The sequence below is a fragment of the Pinus tabuliformis genome, chromosome 5_1 (assembly GCF_031772625.1).
Source record: "Pinus tabuliformis cultivar Carrire ecotype Pingquan chromosome 5_1, CPIR1, whole genome shotgun sequence".
Classification (NCBI taxonomy): domain Eukaryota; kingdom Viridiplantae; phylum Streptophyta; class Pinopsida; order Pinales; family Pinaceae; genus Pinus; species Pinus tabuliformis.
Window position 1 is genome coordinate 993925947 of NC_142305.1, and position 6708 is coordinate 993932654.

Here is a 6708-nt window from a genome sequence, read left to right on the forward strand (position 1 = left end):
TATATTGAATTATCAAGAGCTTCTTTCGGTAACTTCACCACTTTAGCCACAACCTTTCTGACCCACTTCCAGTTACCTATCAGATACGAGACTGGAACAGAGATCTTGACCAACTTTAAACTGTCTACCTCCACCCATATATCAGATCATATTCATGAGTGGCGGTGTCATCGTTGAATGGTTAAGGCATACGTTCCCAATCAGCTTTTAGCTGAGTGGTTCATAAAGTCCTTGTTTCCATCAATCAACAAGTATGTGGCAAAAGGTGGAGTTGTCACAGAAGAGCAAGTTATAGCTTGTGCCCAATACTTGGATTTGATTTACACACAATCTGACACGCTCTATGATAAAATTCCTAATGCACCTAGACCAGCTTACACTATTCCACCACCCTCACAATCGAGTAAGGACTCTCATGCCATTGACGGTGTGATTGGTTCTTCAAGCACAGAGGCAAGAGGAAGACCATCTAGTCAAACTCTTGCTATTTCCAATCAAGCTACAAATGCATAAGAAAATACTCATGCCTTAGAGATTAATGTCGTTTCATCTGACAAAGGCAAAAATCCAAAGCAACTAGGAGGTAAGAAAAAGGGGAAGAATAACAAAAAGAAACAAGAAAATTCCACTCCAAAGAAATCAGTTGATTCCCCTACCACAGCTAGGAAACCTTGTTATCCATGTTTTATATGTAATGACTAGCATTATACAAGAGATTTTCTACATCGCTCTGAGGTATCTAAACTTTTAAAGACTTCAACCACATCAACAGTGTTAACAAATCCGTTTCCTACCTTAGAGACACATTTGATTGCAACTGACAATGCTTCCACATCCCAAGTACTCATGTTATCCATCACAAATCCACAAAATGATGTTTTGGTGTCAACAAGGAACAAAGATTATGGAAATCCATCGTCATTGAATAACCAGGCCACTGATCAACCTAATACTTCGACCTTGACTTCATCAGAAGTTGTTCCACCAATTGTACTTGAATTAATGATAAAGCCACCAAAGGGAGTTGTGCACAAATAAACATTTAATCCTCATGCTCGAGCAACTCAAAAATATAATAAAGTGGAAGATCTGGCTCAAACACCTTCTGATATGTCGACACTCGAGGTGTTGCAAAATTGTCCCTCCTAGAAGCAAGCTTTATTGTCAGCAATAGGTGGAATAGATCCTACTGATTCAAATCTTGTGGTTTTTAACCATGCGGGATATTCACCACAGTTACCGGTGCAATTAGCTTTCGTAATACAAGTAAAATCTCTCAATAAAAATGTTCACCGAACTATTATTGATGAGGGAGCTTCTACTTGCATTATGTCCATGAGCTACTATAAAACACTTGGTTCACCACCATTGTCACGATCACCAACTATGTTAAAAGCCTTTGATGGAAGGACATATACTCCATATGGGATTTTGAGTAACCTGCAAATCGAACTAGGGGGCAAGACAGTTACTGTTGACGTTGAGGTAGTTGACGAAATCCTTGATTACAACATTTTACTAGGAAGGACTTGGGTATATGTTATGCCTGTTGTCATTTCCACATAATTTCTTACAATTGCATTCCCTTTTAAGGGTGGAATCATGGTCATTGATTAGCTAGCCTTCTTTTCCAATAGTTCACAAGCTACGGGAAGCATTCCATTGATACACGGAAACCCATTGTCACTTCAAGGTGTTGGAGTAGGTCTCCTTAAAGATCCTTCCCTGATGGGCACTTTTACCCTCCCGTCACCATTTGGTTTAGTAGAAGTGGCAAGAGCGGAGACTTGCAACATGATTTCTTCTACATGATCTGATTTTATGAGAAATTCCAACCACTTTGTAATTGATGGTCTTAGTGAGGGGTTGTGCTAAGACCCTTTGAATCATCATAGCAATCAATCTTTCAGGCTTCTGTGGCAAACCCTAATCTACACTCAACAATTGTATGGGTAGATAGATCGTTAGAATATGGTACCTCTTTGGATCCTTTTTCACGTATACATTCTTCAGATGAAGTAATCATCACATCAATGATGATAGGACAAATGTCGTGGGAAGATTATCATCATCGTTCCCACCTTCTAGATGACAATGAAGATTATTCAAATGAACTACATCACCCATCGATCATTGATTTTTTTTCAAATTCTGTAAATACTGTAGATTATGAGCGTAATTTGTCCAACATAGAAGAAACAATTTCTATAAACATTTCGACCAATCCTAACATTGTAGAAAACATTCATGTCGGCAAATCATGTTCTCCATTGGAAGTTGATAATTAATATGCTCTTTTTCACGAATTTCGAGATATCTTTGCATGGTATTATGAGAAGATGCCAGGCATTGACTCAAGTATTATTGAACATGAGATTAAAATGTACCCTGATGTCAAACTAGTGCGATAGGGGCTTCGACCTGTTCATCCTAAGAAAGTTGCTACCATTAAAGTAGAGGTTGAAAAAAAATTGTGTGTTGGCTTCATTTTTCCTGTACCTCTTACTAAATGGGTATCTAATATTGTTCCAGTGATGAAAAAATAAGGGACAATTCAAGTGTGCCTCAATTATAGGGATGTAAATCAAGCATGTCCAAAAGACAATTATCCTACACCTTTTATCGACCAAATTATTGACGAATGTGCTGGATGTGAAATTTTTTATTCATGGATGGCTTTTCTGGCTACAATCAAATCAATATCCTCCCACAAGACCAATTAAAAACCACTTTTATTTGTTCATGGGGCACATTCGCCTATCGAAAGTTACCTTTTGGTTTGAAGAATGCAGGGGCTACATTTTAGAGGGTAATGGATTATGCCTTCCATGACATCAAGCACATTGTTCAACCTTATCTTGATGATTTGCCTACTCATTCATGAAAACGGATTGATCACTCGCAACATTTGAGAGCAATATTCTTACGATGTCGACACTACAAGATAAGACTTAATCCACATAAATGTGTGTTTTGTTTTGGCTCTGGTCAATTGCTTGGATTCGTAGTTTCAAAAGATGGAATTCGACTTGATCCAATTAAGGTTCAGGCAATCCTTAACTTGCCTCCACCTTCAAACTTGTTACAGATACAAAGACTTCAAGGGAAGGAAAACTTTCTAAGGAGGTTCATTCCAAACTATGTTGAATTAGCTAAAGGTTATACACGTCTATTGAAGAAACGGGTACCCCTCCATTTGGACCAAGTTGTGCAAGCTTCTTTTGATGCTCTCAAAGATTCCCTGATTAGAGCATCATTAATGTGTGCCCCAAACTATCAAAAAGACTTTTACCTGTATCTTTCCGCTGCAGATACAACCATTGGTATGGTTTTAGTTTAAGAAGAAAGTGGAACTAAACATCCTATTTATTATTTGAGTCATAATATCAACGATACAAAACGTAAGTATTCACATGTCGAAAAGTTAGCCTTGGCAGCCGTTCAAGATGTCCAGAGATTTCGTCATTACATCCTCCTTCACAAAACTACCATTGTATCAGATTGCAACCCCATGACATAAATTTTTTCACATCAATTGTTGGGGGCCAAGTATTCTAAATGGATAGTTATCTTGCAGGAGTTTGATTTGGAATTCATCAAATATAAATCAAGCAAATCTCTTGTCTTTGCTGAGTTAATTTGCGATCTTCCCTCATCCTCCAATGATTTAAAATCAGAAGCATCAATATTGGATGAGTCTTTGTTTCTTATCTCGTCAAGTGATCCATGGTATGGAGATATACTGGTCTATCTCCAAACCCAAGCTTTTCAGCCTAATACCTCTCACTCTGAAAATCAACGTACTCAATATCAAGCCAAATATTATCTTATCATTGGTGATACACTTTATCGTTGTGGTGTTGATACGATCTTACGTAGGTGCCTTACTCATGAGAAGGAAAAAAATCTTTGAATGAGTTTCATTCCGGTGCTTGTGGGGGGCATTTATCTGGTTACGCAACTGCAGAGAAAATTGTATGTGTTGGTTACATCTAGCCATCCATATTCAAAGATTGCATTCTTGCTGTTAGAAGTTTCCATGCTTGCTAGATATTTGACCGTAAAACTAGACTACTACATGCACCACTGCATCCAGTCATTGTTGTTAGCTCGTTCGTAAAATGGGGCATTGACTTCATGACATGTAACCCCACCTTGGCCGGGGGGCATGGGTATATTATATTCACCATTGACTATTTTACCAAATGGGCTGAAGTGGTGCCAACATTGAACAACAGTGGCGAAATGGCTATTCTATTTTTTTTCAACCATGTGGTTGCCAGGTTTGGTGTACCACAAGCTATAGTTACAGATCATGGGTCACATTTTTGCAATCACATGATGGTTGAATTAACTGCTAAATTAGGACTGTCACATGATAGTTCTACTCCATACTACACACAAGCTAATGGACAAGTTGAGACTATCACCGAAGTCCTTAAGCAGATGTTGCAAAGAATGATTGGAGTTCATAAAAGGAATTGGCATTTAATCCTATACTTGGCTTTGTGGGAATATCAAACCTCGATGAGAAATGCAACCAGATTTACGCCTTTTCAGTTGGTGTATGGTTTGGAAGCAGTCTTACCAATCCAATGTGAAATCTCGTCTCTCAAACTCGCGATTGACATGCTACTTGACACTTCTGAAGAAGAAGCACGTTTCTTGGAGTTAATCCATCTGGATGAAACCCATCGTGATGCCATAGTGACTAACGAGGCACATAAAAAAATGCATCAAGGCACAATATGATAAAAATTTTAAGCCTCGTGTCTTCTCAGAAGGTGACCTGGTATTGCTTTACGATTAGGATTCTGATAAAATTGGAGTAGGAAAATTTGAACCTCTATGGATGGGCCCTTCTATTGTTAAACGTGTGTTGACAAAAGGTGCCTACAAGTTAGTAGACTATGATGGGATTCCATTGTCGCAACCCCGAAACAGGTTGTACCTTAAATGTTACTATGCTTAGTTAAGTGTAGTAAAACTCACTGTATATATGATTTGATTGCATTTGTGTGTGTGTTTCTTTTAGAGGTTTTATTTGGTTAGGTAATCCACTTCGCATTTGTTGCAAATGTTGAACTTTTTGGAACCATTTGTTGGTTATGCTGATGGAGCTAGTCATAGTACGCAGAATTTATCTTTTGCAACATGGGCCATTTTCGCTCCAAGCGGTGAGTTAGTGAGTTTTATAGGGATATGTATTCGATGATTGACAAACAATATCACTGAGTATAGCGTTTTGATTGAACGCCTCTCTAATTCCATTTCATTTGGCATATGCCGAATCATCATTAGGCTAGACTCATAACTTGTTGTACTACATCTCACTAGCATCTATACCGTTCGAAACCCAGCGATTCATCGCATGTTCCTTAGAGTTCGTATTTTGGAAAGGTATTTTGAGTTTATTCAATATCAACATATTTCTAGAAATCTAAACACATTAAGTGACTCTCTAGCGAACTATGTGTTAAATAGACATTTGCGACATTTGTAAAGTAAACATTTTCAATTCACATCATCATTTGAATTGGATTACATCATTTAACTATAATAAAACTCTGAAATTCAAAATAGATAGTTGTATATAAGTTTTTACAAATAGTTTGTGTCCAAGACAAAAATCGGTCATTTGACCCAAAAAACTCAAAAATGTATGCAGAAAATATCCAAGTAAACTAGTGTTGCTCATGATAACAGGTTACAGCCTATGTTATCATGCATAGGAGTCTCATCTAACAACTCGAAACACCAATGGTATGGTGTTGCAATCGCATAGGTAACTCCTCGATCCAAACATCCGGAATACCTAGGGTTAAACCCTCTATGTGATCGTGTAGCTGGGCCAGTGTCTGCTAAATCCAAGTCTTGGAGAGTTGCTCTCCCAACAGCTCTCTATACTGGCACACCTACCTCTTGTCGATGTCCCATAGATCAAATAGATCCAATATCTGCATACATATAAAAAATGTTTGTTTAGTCTTGGCAATAATAAAAAAACAAAAAAAAGGTAGAAGCTTTAAAAACAAAAACACTTTGGTCAAAACAATTTACCAATAGCACTCCATTGCACTCCAACCAGTAACATCAGATATGGATCACCACGGAAATCCATCTCTGAATATGGATATTCTACGAAGGTCATGTCCTGACGGTCAAACCACTCAAAGAAAGCAACGGTAAATGAAATCAATGCCTAGCCAGCATGCCTAGCCATAAGATCTACCCACCTCTGCATCTGTGGGTCTCTAGGTCTAGGTACTCCCAATGAGATGTGTCGTGGCTGAATGAGTGGGATTCTCTCCAAGGCAAAATAAATCAAGACAGACCCGCAACCAAAATTTTTTGTCTTCCCATTCTTTACCTTGGTCAGTTATTCTTTCATGGATGAAAGAACTGCCTCACACCAGTTGAACACCTTTGGCTCCAAAGACTCTAAAGCATATTGCATATATGCCTTGTTTTCCAAGTGTAAAGTTGTGCTGCTAGCCAGTTTGGTGAGGGTAAAAAGGATTGTTCTCAATGGTAAATCATCAACATCCTTGATATTGATCTTTTCGCCTCTGCTAGGTTGAACTCCTTCCCGGCAGAACTGTCATATATAATCTCTCACTGATTCACCTCCTCTGGTAAATACTGATAATGAGATGGGGGAACCCCACCTTGACAGTCCAGTTAGAAAGAAAATATCATTGATGGTAA

At 38.2% G+C, this 6708-nt stretch overlaps 1 pseudogene; it reads right to left on the minus strand.

Annotated features, from left to right (window-relative positions):
• LOC149168050 (eukaryotic translation initiation factor 5A-2 pseudogene) overlaps nucleotides 1–6151 on the minus strand; it is a 29604-nt pseudogene extending 23453 nt beyond the window's left edge.
• Nucleotides 6152–6708: the final 557 nt, after the last annotated feature.